This window comes from Scomber scombrus, chromosome 11 (genome assembly GCF_963691925.1).
Source record: "Scomber scombrus chromosome 11, fScoSco1.1, whole genome shotgun sequence".
NCBI lineage: Eukaryota > Metazoa > Chordata > Actinopteri > Scombriformes > Scombridae > Scomber > Scomber scombrus.
Genome location: NC_084980.1, coordinates 3,799,846 through 3,812,767, shown reverse-complemented (window position 1 = coordinate 3,812,767; position 12,922 = coordinate 3,799,846). Strand labels below are relative to the sequence as shown.

The 12,922-nt window shown below is 45.6% G+C and overlaps 8 non-coding genes across 8 annotated transcripts; all 8 read right to left on the bottom strand.

The window, feature by feature from the left end:
• Positions 1-1,506: 1,506 nt before the first annotated feature.
• Positions 1,507-1,577, bottom strand: trnag-gcc (transfer RNA glycine (anticodon GCC)). Its single transcript has one exon. It is a non-coding gene; the product is annotated as a tRNA-Gly (tRNA).
• A 386-nt stretch (positions 1,578-1,963) lies between these two features.
• trnag-gcc (transfer RNA glycine (anticodon GCC)) lies at positions 1,964-2,034 on the bottom strand. The gene has a single exon. It is a non-coding gene; the product is annotated as a tRNA-Gly (tRNA).
• Positions 2,035-7,692: 5,658 nt separating this feature from the next.
• On the bottom strand, positions 7,693-7,764 carry trnad-guc (transfer RNA aspartic acid (anticodon GUC)). Its single transcript has one exon. It is a non-coding gene; the product is annotated as a tRNA-Asp (tRNA).
• Positions 7,765-8,092: 328 nt separating this feature from the next.
• On the bottom strand, positions 8,093-8,164 carry trnad-guc (transfer RNA aspartic acid (anticodon GUC)). The gene has a single exon. It is a non-coding gene; the product is annotated as a tRNA-Asp (tRNA).
• A 559-nt stretch (positions 8,165-8,723) lies between these two features.
• On the bottom strand, positions 8,724-8,794 carry trnag-gcc (transfer RNA glycine (anticodon GCC)). Its single transcript has one exon. It is a non-coding gene; the product is annotated as a tRNA-Gly (tRNA).
• A 2,070-nt stretch (positions 8,795-10,864) lies between these two features.
• trnan-guu (transfer RNA asparagine (anticodon GUU)) lies at positions 10,865-10,938 on the bottom strand. The gene has a single exon. It is a non-coding gene; the product is annotated as a tRNA-Asn (tRNA).
• Positions 10,939-11,277: 339 nt separating this feature from the next.
• On the bottom strand, positions 11,278-11,351 carry trnan-guu (transfer RNA asparagine (anticodon GUU)). Its single transcript has one exon. It is a non-coding gene; the product is annotated as a tRNA-Asn (tRNA).
• A 1,294-nt stretch (positions 11,352-12,645) lies between these two features.
• On the bottom strand, positions 12,646-12,719 carry trnan-guu (transfer RNA asparagine (anticodon GUU)). The gene has a single exon. It is a non-coding gene; the product is annotated as a tRNA-Asn (tRNA).
• Positions 12,720-12,922: the final 203 nt, after the last annotated feature.

Below are 12,922 nucleotides of genomic sequence, written 5' to 3'. Positions count from 1 at the left end.
GAGTAGTGTATCCACATATAAACAACTGACAGGAGAGAGAGAGGATCACAAATTTAGAGAAGGGTGGGGGGACAGATGAGAGAATAAGCTTTATCTTCACCGTCATCTTCATCATCACGGTCAGTGTAATATGATGTTCTCTAAGATGATTAGGTGTAATACCATGCTCAGTGTTATGGATTAAGGATGGCAAAGTAGGCACAAGTGGCAATTCATTTTTAAATGTACATCGATCAATTGAGTCGAGCCAAGTCTAGTAGTGCTAGAACTGTATAGTGGAAAAGCGCCATAATACCCTAGCTTTCTATGGTGTTGGGGGTTATTGTACCCAGCAATGCCAAGAGTAGTCGAGCAAGTAAAATATGCTGTTAACCTGTAGGAAGTGTGCTATTTGAAAATGTACTGGGAGCCCAATATCTACAGCTCTCAATCTAACATTTGACTGTTTCTGCCTGTAAAATTCCTTCCTGCAGTATTTATATCGGATTCACTGTGATCAGGGAACAGTTAAAAAAAAGAGATATCTAAAAGTACAATCAAGAACACAGGAAAGAAACTAAACTTCAAACTACAAGAATTAATTTAGAGATTACAAACGTACTAAGACCTGAACACAGAGATACTACCTAGTCTCCAGTGCAGACACTAGTTGAGTCTCGCAACCCAATGCTTGTTTAAGAGAGAGGTGGGTTTGGGCAAAGGGCAGGGAAGAACAACAGGGCTGAACTATACCGGTTTTTAAACTTTTTTTTTTTAATGTCTGATTTGTGACTGCTTTAGGAAGGAAAATCATTCTACGCATTTTTTTGTTTTTCAAGAAAATTCCTATTTATGATCAACCTCATTTACTTATGTCTATGTTGTGAAAGCCTTTGTTGTTGAAATAAAATAACCTCCCCGTCTGGGAATCGAACCCCGGTCTCCGGCGCGGCAGCCGAGAATTCTTTAGCTAAACGCCCTAAAACATTTCCCATTCACTCTCTATGGTAGTGCTAAACCACTACGGATGTAATACATTTTCGGCCGCTACGACTTGGTGGCGTTGTTTTTACCAGCTCGCTCCTGCTTAGTATCCAGTTCAAATGAATTAATTACAAACAGTTGAGTTTTCTTGGTCTTCCAAAATTCATCTTGACCTCCACAGTTCCCCTAAACTGCCATCTCATTATTACATTTTGCACTGTAGAAACCGTAAGTAGAACTTTTGATTACCTTCTTGTTGCCTTCCCCTGCATTGTCGGTATCAATAACTTCAATTTCCAAAGTCTTACACATCTGCTTAGGGTAACCCATGATTGCTGATAGAGATGCACTGATCCAACTTTTGGGTTTGGGTGTTGGCTGGTACCGAGTACCCAGCCAATACCAGTGTTTTATTGATGAGATTTACACCTTACTGTGTTGAAGAGACTGGGAGCATTGTTTTATGTGTAAGACAAAATCAAGCTTGACTTAAACAATACTTTCTAAACTTTGTAAAGCAAAATGTAACTCAAAAGTATCTGTTGCATTGGCCGGGAATCGAACCCGGGCCTCCCGCGTGGCAGGCGAGAATTCTACCACTGAACCACCAATGCTTACAAACACCCCAAAAATGAGGACTAAGAGTAAAATCACTCTACAGTAAAAGCATTCTACAGTTGGTTTCACTTGTCAAACGTGCTTTGGACCAATTTTGTTTTAGGCAAGATGGCTGCTAGTGCTAAACCTAATATCAGAATGCTATGTGTCTGTGTGTTTGACATAAGATAGACTATTTCCCCGTCCTCCCACGTGACAGGCGGGGATACTCACCACTATACTAACGAGGAGTTGTTTCCATGACAACCATCACTAGTTATAAATGTGATATAATGGTGTCATAACTTAAAAATGTTGCAATGAGCCTTCTTCAAAGCCTGGAATCCTCACAGCTGCCCAGGAAACTGCCTTCTTCAAAGCTGAGGAAAAAGAAAACAACTGTTGCATTGGCCGGGAATCGAACCCGGGCCTCCCGCGTGGCAGGCGAGAATTCTACCACTGAACCACCAATGCTCACATATTCAAAATAATTACCTTATGTAACAAATCAGCACTTTCCGCCCAGGGAACATTATAGCCCATTTCACACATGCAGTCTATTCCTTGAATGTTCAGCAACATTTCCTGCATCCAGCCTCTTCAACTGGAACATCCTGGAGCTCTCTATGAAATCCATCAATCTAGAGTACAAGCACGAGAAGGCACACCATGTACTGGAACTGCGGGAGTCTGCTGAACAACTCCTGTGGAGTGCAAAAGTCCCCATCAGCACAGGCCACAAGTAGAAGGCGCAACACCGGGAGGTGATAGGATCAGTGCAGACCAATAGTACTAGCTTAGGCTGTGGAGCACCATAACAGTTCTGGTCAAAAGTGAGGTGTCACAGGCATAGACTGTATATAAGAAATGGACGTAACTTCTGTGACGTCACCCATTGGTTTATGGACTGCTGTTCGGAAGCCAATAGTATCGGATCTGAGCAGCGCCATCTTGAAAATTTCAGATGCATGCCGGGTAAAATAAAAACACGGATTCTACTTATATGGGCATCAGGAGGGGCATGAGGCGCCCTCCTGAACCTGTGAACAAATCAACCTGTCAAACACGACGTAGCCACGCCCTAATGCATACCCTGCTTTATCGTCAAATATAAAATCAGGGAGGCCAAAATTTCACAAATGAACATCATACTGCATTGAAGAAGGCTTTAAACCAGTGATTGAGACCATAAACACATTTTGAAAACGTTTACTGAGGTTAGAAATCAAGTGAGAAGTTGGTGAATTCTCCATTAACTTATGTTGAGACGGAAGTCCTTTTGACACCAAATCGGTCGCCCCCTGGTGGCCTTTTGATAGAATGCAGTTTTAAGTTACGTCCGCGCTGGCATCATTTCAGAGGAACGAAACTCCCCGCCTGGTCACAGGGCAACCAGGGACCCTGGACCCTATGGGACTGTTGTAAATTCCCTGTTAATTTTAGTTATACTGGGGCTTTATTTTGTTAGTTTTAATCAGGCACCATTTTGGACAACCCTATGTGCTGGGTCCGAGTGCAGCTGCACGATCCTCATCAAAAGAGAATGTGTTTGTGAAGAAAGTAAACTATAATAGCCTGCAGGATACATTTGTTGGTTGCAATTCATGTTGTATCAGGCCCATATTATGTTATCCCAAATGTCTGTGGATTAGGTAGATTTGAGCTAGTTTTTAAGTTGCTGTGCGTTACTCTCTAATTTAGCCTACTAGCTGGATTATACTGTGTGCAGTTATATGCTCTGTGTATGTATGATGCTAGCTGAGCTATTTGGTCAATTATGTGTTGTGCATTTATTTATTTTCACTAATGTGAGACAGCTGGATTATTACAGCTTGGTATGTTAAATATTTAAATCAAGCTAAACATTTTTGGTATAGTTTTTATTGTTTTACAGAGACCATTCAATTATTTCATTCAGTCATTCAACCATTCAGTTCATCCATTCAGTGGATCATCCATTGTTCATGCATACATGTGAAGATTATTTGGAGAATTCATCTGTACTGCTGCCATTGAACTTTATATAAACCATCAAACTGTTCTCTGTGTGTCTGCATCCACCCTTTGAAAGTGGCTCCAGCAACATAAACAAACAATCTTCAAATATTGGTCCTTCGAGCCGAATGTACTACACCCACGACGGCGCCATGGATACACAGAGAACAGCAGCTGAAAGCGAAGCCCAAGGAGGAACAAGACAGCGACTGCTTCCAGCACACCTGCAGGGCTATCAGGTCAGCTTACCACATTCCCTCATGCCTTACACTGCCCCCCATCAAAGACGACAATCACCACATTACAGTCTCAAGCAACAACAGCTTTTACACCAGGCCAGAGGCAGGAAAGCTATATACTGACTCAGTCAATACCACCAGTGGTAACTTCTGCACCAAGGTTTGGAGCAGTTTCTAGGCTGCCCGCTCCCACTGCAACGAGTACGGTCCTGACACAGTCTAACTTCCAGATGATGCAACCAGTGAGTCGTATGAGCCAGCAAGCATCAAAAGCGACCATACAGCCTCAGTACCAACCAACCTACCAGCCAAACCAACCTCTGACCTCATCTGTGGGGATCATGCACGGCAGCATACCAGTGGCTGTACAGAATAAATATCAGTCTACATCAATGACACCTGCATATCCAACATACCAATATACTCCAGCTACGCCTGCGCAGCCTACATATCAACCCCAGACTGCAACAGCGTTATATCCCGCACATCAGTCAACAACTGCAGCTGCTCCCCAGCCAATGAGCCAATACCCGGCAGGTACACCTTGGCAGTCCACCTATCAATCACCATACAACCCTGCTGCCCCTCTGCAGACAGCGTCTCAGCCACCACTATACCAGCTGAGCCATCATCCACAACCGGCTTATCCGCCCCAGCCTGCTCCATCAACTCAGCCTGCCTATCAGCTGATGCATTCAACACCCAGTCCAGCACCGTACCAGCCTGTACCTGCTGTGCAGCCTGCACCACCCTCGCAGGTCCAGTATGCCCTTCAGCCTCAGTATGCACCATTACAAGCACCCTATACTCTCCAGCCTCCCAGGCAGCCAGTCCCAGTACCTGAACTGCCTAAATTGGTCCATGACAGTGAGAGGGAGTTTGCTGATCTGAAGATGGCACTAGACCACCTACTCAGTCCCCACACTGAACTTTCTGAACATTATAAGTACTGCATACTTATGGAGCACCTGGTGCTGGAGGAAGCCAGGCTAATAGCTCCGTCCTGCAGGCATTATGTGCAGCCCTACACCACTGCCATGCAGGCCCTACAGAGGCAATATGGGCAGTCACTGGAAGGGTCTAACGGGATGGAAGTGATGGCGACCGGCCATGTCGATCGGCTCCTTAGCAAGCTCCCCAAACAATTGAGGGACAACTTCGTGGAGCACCTACAGGCTCAAGGTCGCCTCAACACAAACAGCCTAAACCCGTACAACCTTCAGGACTTCTCAGACTGGCTCAGGGTAAAGGCCGAAGCTCAACAACTGTCCACGAAAATGGCACAGAGCGATCGACAGAAGCACCGTCTCCCAAGAGAGATAGGCATGTACCCTCATCCAGGCCTCGTAACCAACCTGTTGCAGTGTATCATGGCTCCGACAAGCCGAAATCCGACAGCCGTCAACCTGTAGAGACGCCTCGGTCGCCAGAAGAGGTTGAGAAGTGGATAGCCGACGGCAAGCGTTATCGTAACTGTGGTCGTACCAATAATGAGCAAGCGGCCTGCACCTTGAAGAAAGCATGCAGGGAATGTCGGGAGGTCCACCTCAGGGTTCTCCATGCAATTGCCAAGCCAGGTCCCCGCGTCTACCTCATCACACCAAAAGGTCACGCCTCGCTCGCCAACTCCCAGCAAGGAGGAAAGGTGTATCTCAAGGTGGTGCCAGTCATAGTTAGCCATGGGAGCAAGACGCTGCAAACCTACGCAATACTGAACGACGGGGCTGAACGCACAATAATACTGCCAGCTGCTCTGCGACACTTGAAACTCAAAGGTGAAGCCGAGTCCCTCGCTCCGCGGACGATCCGCCAAGATGTGGCTCGCCTCATTGGCACATCGGTGGACTTCCATGTGGCCCCCCTGATGCAGCCTACAGAACAGCACCTGATTCAGGGTGCCTTCACAGCAGGTCGGCTAGCCCTGTCAGAGCAATCCTAACCCGTGACCACACTCCCGAAGCGCTACCATCACCTGAGGGGCCTCTAACTGCAGAACTTCAGTAAGGTGCAGCCGCTACTGCTAATTGGTGCAGATTTCACCCACCTGCTCACAGCCAAAGAGCCTTTCAGGTCCGGTCCCAGAGGTGGACCTGTAGCTGTTCACACAGCACTCGGCTTGGCACTCCACGGTCCAGATGGCCTCGCGACTCATGGTGCTTCATGCTACTTCACCAACACGTCAAACGTCTCTGGCAGCTTGATGTGCTCCCATTTCGAAGTGAACGGCTAGCAGTGCGCTCCCGTCTCGACCAAGAGGCCGTGAGCATTTTGGAAGCACACACCACAAGGGTGAAGGTCAGTGACACACTCCGGTACGCCAGGCCTCTACTCCGTGTTAAGGATGCACCACCGCTAAGAGCCGGTGCTGAAGCAGTTATGCCAATGCTACCCAGCACAGAGCGACGGCTAGTAAAGGATCCAGCTAAGGCTAACATCTACGAAGCAGAGATCCAAAAGCTCATCGATGGAGGACATAATTGCCTCCATGCCACTGCCATCAGTGGAGACATACGAGCGATGTTCCACCAGGTTCGTCTTTTACCTGAGGACCAGCCATTGCTGAGGTTTGTCTGGAGAAACCTGCGGAGGGAGGAGCAACCCGATGTCTACCAATTGCAGGTTTTGCCATTCGGGACCACGAGTAGCCCGTGCTGTGCAACATTTGCACTGCAGAAGCACGTTAAAGACCATGTGGAGGGAAATGAAGATGTCCTGCAGTCCCTAGAGCAGTCGTTTTACGTAGACAACTGTCTCCAGAGCCTGTCCACACCTGAGTCTGCCAAGTTGCTTGTGGACAAGATGCGGCAGTGTCTGGCCTTGGGAGGATTAGAAATCCGGCAGTGTGCAAGTAACGTCTCATCTGTTGTCTCCCATCTGCCCTCCACTGCCAGGTCGGAGAGCACAGAGCTATGGCTAGCCAAGAAGAGCGCAGACCCTCAGGAGCCGGCTCTGGGTCTGCGGTGGCATTGTCCATCTGATCGACTTGGTTACAGGTCCAAGCCTACAGAGAACGAGATCCCTACTATGCACCATGTATATAAGGTGCTAGCCCAGCAATATGATCCCTGTTGGAGTCATTGTTCCCTACACAACACGGGCCAAAGTTCTTGTGCAAAAACTGTGGGCGAAGAAAAGGAGTTGGGATGACCCAAATCTCCCTCCTGACATCCTTAAGGCATGGAACAGCTGGAAGAATGAACTTTACGAGCTGGCAAACATGTCCCTACCGCGAACCTATGCTACCTATGTTCGGTAGCTTACCTCACGACAAAGAGTGAAGAGACAGTCCATGTCTCATTCGTTATGGCAAGGTCTAGGGTGGCCCCAAAGCGCCAACAGTCAATGCCAAGGTTAGAGCTCTGTGCAGCGCTGACAGGAGCCCAGTTGTCCTCCCTCGTGCATCAAGAGCTCACTCTAAATATCACCCAGACCTTTCTCTCGACTGACTCTACCACCGTCTTGACCTGGCTGACATCAGAGTCCTGCAGGTTTAAGGTCTTTGTGGGAACCAGGGTCTCTGAGATCCAGGATCTGACAGCCCTGCACACCTGGAGGTATGTGAACTCAGCCAACAACCCAGCCGACGACCTCACACGTGGCAAGACCTTAGTTGAGTTGGTGGCACCAAATCGGTGGATTCAAGGACCCTCATTCCTCTGTGGTCCGCCTGAAAATTGGCCACTGCTTCCCGCTTCAACAGAGCCAGGAGATGACGCTGAGCTCATGCGAAGCTCACCCAGATGAGTCTGGCATCTCAGATACCAGATGCCACACATTTCAACATCTGGAGAGCAGTTCCTTCACGGGGCGGCGGCTGATCCATCCCTACCTCAGCCGGACCTCCATGACGCTGAAGTCCTCCTGCTCAAAGCCTATGTCATTTAAACAAAAAAAGAACCTCCCCGTCGGGGAATCGAACCCCGGTCTCCCGCGTGACAGGCGGGGATACTCACCACTATACTAACGAGGAATGGCTGGCATGGGCTCTGCTAACAGTTATTATGAACAGTCCAAGAGAAACTGATAATCAGTCTTACTAAAAGGGTTAGTACTCCATAACACTGCACATAGCTAATACACTGATCTTCCTCAGTTTCATATTGTAGATATTTAGTGTGTGTGTTGTTGAGTGAGGGGTGTGGTTAACTACAAACACTAAGAAGGTGTGCCATAATTATGAGATAAAGCCTAGTTTTGTTTTAGGCAAGATGGCTGTATGCACTTAACCCCTTTAAAAGTCTGATCAGAGGCTTTTGTATCAATGTGTTCAACAAACTAGTATGAACAAAAGATTTAGCCTCCCCGTCGGGGAATCGAACCCCGGTCTCCCGCGTGACAGGCGGGGATACTCACCACTATACTAACGAGGATTGGCTTGGTGGCAAATTGCCAGCAGTATTTATCAATGTGCCCAAAGAAGAAAGAAGCAAATCATCAAATACTGCGTAACAGTTAGTAGCCAATGCACTGCTGCAGGGTTGATCGGAGATGTGAGGTGGCGTGTTTGTGTACACACGCTGCTGGTAGCCCCCCTCCCCCGCACAGTGCGTGCTCTCACTCGGCAGCGCTACTCCCCAGTGCTGTGTCTGCATTGCTCTCACTCGGTCAAACAGGCTTCCTCTCTTACTGTGGGGATGAGCCTTCAGCATGCACAGTAGGTTCCTCTGTGGGGTGGGGCTTAGAAGGCAGGGCTGCAGCGCAGCAAAGAGGAAGAAGGAGGGACCTGGAGGCTATACTCGTCCACTTTATTCTCATAACTACATACTGCAGCTTTAAATCTCAGCTTCTACCATAGTCTGAAACCAAACATGAGTAGTTACTGTGTGTGCGTTGTTGAGTTGCTGGTATAGTTAACAAGAAACACTATGAAATGCCATAATTTTAAAATAAAGCTTAGGAGCAGATGATCCATCTGTCAAAAGTAGTAGTTGCATTGGCCGGGAATCGAACCCGGGCCTCCCGCGTGGCAGGCGAGAATTCTACCACTGAACCACCAATGCTCACTGAGCACATTCCCTGATATACAGTTTAAATACAAAACTACAGACCTTACTGTTACACATAAACAAGAAAGAATAAAAGCCTCTGAGAAGTATTGTCTCTTGTCTTTTTCACCTCCTCTCTCTCATTCACACACACATTACAAACAATAGAGGTGCAACAGGCTATCTTTTATGAATCGAGCCTTCAAATAGCACCTTATCCCCAGCCCCCTGATTAAAGACTAGAATGTCTCCCAGAATTAAATATGTAAATTATGTGCTCACACTAAACAGAACCACAAGCTTCAGGCTCATGAAAGGCAAGAGACAACTTGGTACTTCGAATCAGAATGCTCAACTAGCCCTTTGTAAAATCAGAGTAAAATCACAAATGATACATCTTGAATTAGGAGGTGAACTAATAGTACAAACTGCACTGACAAGCATTAAAAATTCTAAACATAATGGATAAGTACTACATAACCTGTAACCCAACCAAATACTGAAACGCAAATTAATTATGTGTTTCTAAACCTTGAGTAGTAGTAAAAGCAGTATGTAGTAAACTGGTAAGCCCACCATGATAATAATTGCACCTTACCTTACCACTCCTTCATCCATTCCTTACTAAGAAATTTGCTCCAGGCTCCAACCATCTGTTGTGTGTTATCATTGCTCCAATAATGCTGGCTTTTATTTGTTGTTCTGGTGCTGCTCAGCATCTTGATAATTGTAATTCCGTTCCGCAGGTGATAACTTGGGTTTCTCCACTTACCTGTGCACGCTAGGATCTTCTCCTGGCACATGCAAAAAGCAGATTGGCAACCAGGTTAAATGTATACACAGCAAAGATATTGGCATTCTCCAGCAATTCCGATTTATCTAAACCCCTACCGTTTCCTCAGTGGATGGAAATACAGTGATTGTATGAGTGGGATTCCAGTGGTGTTTACATGAGTTTTTCCTGGCTCACACGTGCCACCTGGTAGCTGCTGGTGCACATAATAGCTTCATGCCCTGTAAATAAAAAATAAGTGATTTGAAAATCATTCCTTGGGCAGACATTAAGATATGAACACTGTTATTTTTTTATCTAATTAATGTACACTTTGCACAGGACATCAATACATTCTAGTAGTTAGTGACAATTTACATTTAGAATAAGAAACTAGTAGTGATCCTAAATATGTTTGTTTCGTTCTCCTTGGCAGCATCTATGGTGATAAAAGATAATTGCAGGTGTATTTTTGGACATAACTTCACCACACTCATAGAGATCCAAATAGTGTCACCTGCGCGCTAGCACAGACTTGAAAAGACAGTACATCACTTGACACACAAACAAGTTGAAGTCTGAAGACCTACCCCTGCTTGGCCTCTGGCTCTGACGTGAATATTTTTAGCCTAACCATCTCATTCCTTATGCCTAAACCCAACCAACAAAGGAAATGAGTACTAGCCAATCAGAGACAGAGTAGGGGCATGTCTTCATGGAATGCAAGTGGGGAAAATTTAAGACAAGTAGAAGAATGAGTCTGTAGCATTAGCTCCGCCTATCCTCTCTGGTGGACCATCCACTGAGTGATGCAAAACGCATGATGATAGCAATGTTAATAACTATCTACCAGATAGTAAAATATCGTATAAAATCAATTTACCATACAAATGTGTAATTAACGGTGCATGTCACATTTGTTATAAAACTGTATTTACCAGCTGTTTTTCATTTTGGTCATGATTAACTTGGGTCACAGTAGGTAGTCTATCAGTCAAAAGTCTAGACCAGCATTCCATTGTGCCCATACTAAGGTTTTTCAGCCTTCCCTGTTTTATTTTTGTTACAAAATATAAAAATGAAATGTCATGGTGGCCATTGTGTTGCTATTTGCCCGACAACAGTGTTTACATAACATAAAAAAGAAAGAATACTCCCAGCATACAGGAAACATTGCTCCACATATGGCCACAAATTTGAATAAATATGGAACTTATTACCGACAGTTGGTGACTGACTGGCAAGGATATATTAACTGCTTGCAATTGCAGAATACAATCATTACACTCCATGTACTCTGAAAAATAATCACCCGTCCCTGGGTGGGCTTGAACCACCAACCTTTCGGTTAACAGCCGAACGCGCTAACCGATTGCGCCACAGAGACAGATGCCGCACCTTGTTGACAAGAAGAAAATGGCCCTGTATTACTGTTTACACCACATCAATTTCCCTATAAATTTCCCAAACAGTCTTGTCAGCTGTGATTGGCCACTGCAGCATAACATCGATCTGCGTTGACTTTGGACGTTTAGGGGGTTTTATGCAGAAGACACCCTGCATGTTGGTGGCCATTTTGTAACAGCAATAGTGTTCATGTAACAGATAATACTTGAAAGAACACTACCAACATACTGGAAATATTGCTCCACACATTTCAATATCAACAATTCATGACAGACAAGGATTTATTTACACTCCATGTTCTGACTGAAAACAATTCTCCCGTCCCTGGGTGGGCTTGAACCACCAACCTTTCGGTTAACAGCCGAACGCGCTAACCAATTGCGCCACAGAGACAGATATTGACACTTATTCATCAGAAAACCCTGAGCCTGTAGCCTATTACTGTTTACGCCACATCAATCTTCCTGTCAATCTCATTGTCTATCTTACTCTCACTTGTAAACATATTCTCTCCCAACCTGAAGGGAACTATTCACCATTTTAACAGCAGGGCACCATGACCTCAGACAAGGATTTGCTTGTGCCACCCACATGCACCAGTGTGGAGTGGAAATCACGGATTGATGCAGCCAGCAGAACAACATTCTCCACAAAAAGGAGAGATGCAATCCTGTGGTAAACATGATGTCCAGATTCTTTTCATGAAAATCAAAAGTTGCTGGCTACGTAACATCTCGTCAATGGCCATGCCCAACACCCTTGTTCAACTTTACAGTCCACGGCTACAGTCAGTTTGACTGTCAGCTGTGATTGGCCAATGCAGTGTAATGTCGGTCTGCGTTGCTCCAAGAGTTGACCATTTTGTTATTTTCCCTCTCATGTAACATACAACACTTGAAAGAACACTCCCAGCATACTGGAAACATTGCTCCACAAATTTGATTGACATGGTGCTTATTTATTGCTAGTTTGTGCTGACTGACAAGGCATTTACTGATTACAATTGCACAATACACTTGCTACACCCCATACTCTCACTGAAAACGATTCTCCCGTCCCTGGGTGCGCTCGAACCACCAACCTTTCGTTTAATAGCCGAATGCCCTAACCGATTGCGCCACATATCTTTCTCACATCAATCTTCCTGTCAATCTCTTTCTCTATCTCCAATCACTGATAATCATACCCAACATTGTCATTCTCTCTTCAGTAAGGCACTACATGGTAAACGAGAAACCAACATCAAAGCTTAACTTTCATTTAAAAAGTTAAGCTTTTAAACGGTCGTGGCATGAGATCTCGTCACACCCCTACCAGATTCTTTTCATGAAAATCAAAAGTTGCTGTCTATGGCACAACCCTGGCAGAGCCCAACACCCTTGTTCAACTTTTGTCAGCCCCCAGCATGATGTCATCCAGTAAGGCACTACATAGTAATCGGGTAGTTGACAGGAAAGCCTAACTTTCATTTAAAAAGGTGGGCTTTTAAATGGTCTTTACGTTTAACAGTGTTGATGTAACATATAACACTTGAATAAACACTCCCAGCATACTGGAAACATTGCTCCACAAATTTGAGGAAAATGCCAATTTTTATTGACAGCTCATGACTGGCTGGGATTTTGTACTGCTTGCAATTGCAGAATACAGTTGCTACACTCCATGTTCTCACTGAAAACTATTTTCCCGTCCCTGGGTGGGCTTGAACCACCAACCTTTCGGTTAACAGCCGAACGCGCTAACCAATTGCGCCACAGAGACAGATATTGACACTTATTCATCAGAAAACCCTGAGCCTGTAGCCTATTACTGTTTACGCCACATCAATCTTCCTGTCAATCTCATTGTCTATCTTACTCTCACTTGTAAACATATTCTCTCCCAACCTGAAGGGAACTATTCACCATTTTAACAGCAGGGCACCATGACCTCAGACAAGGATTTGCTTGTGCCACCCACATGCA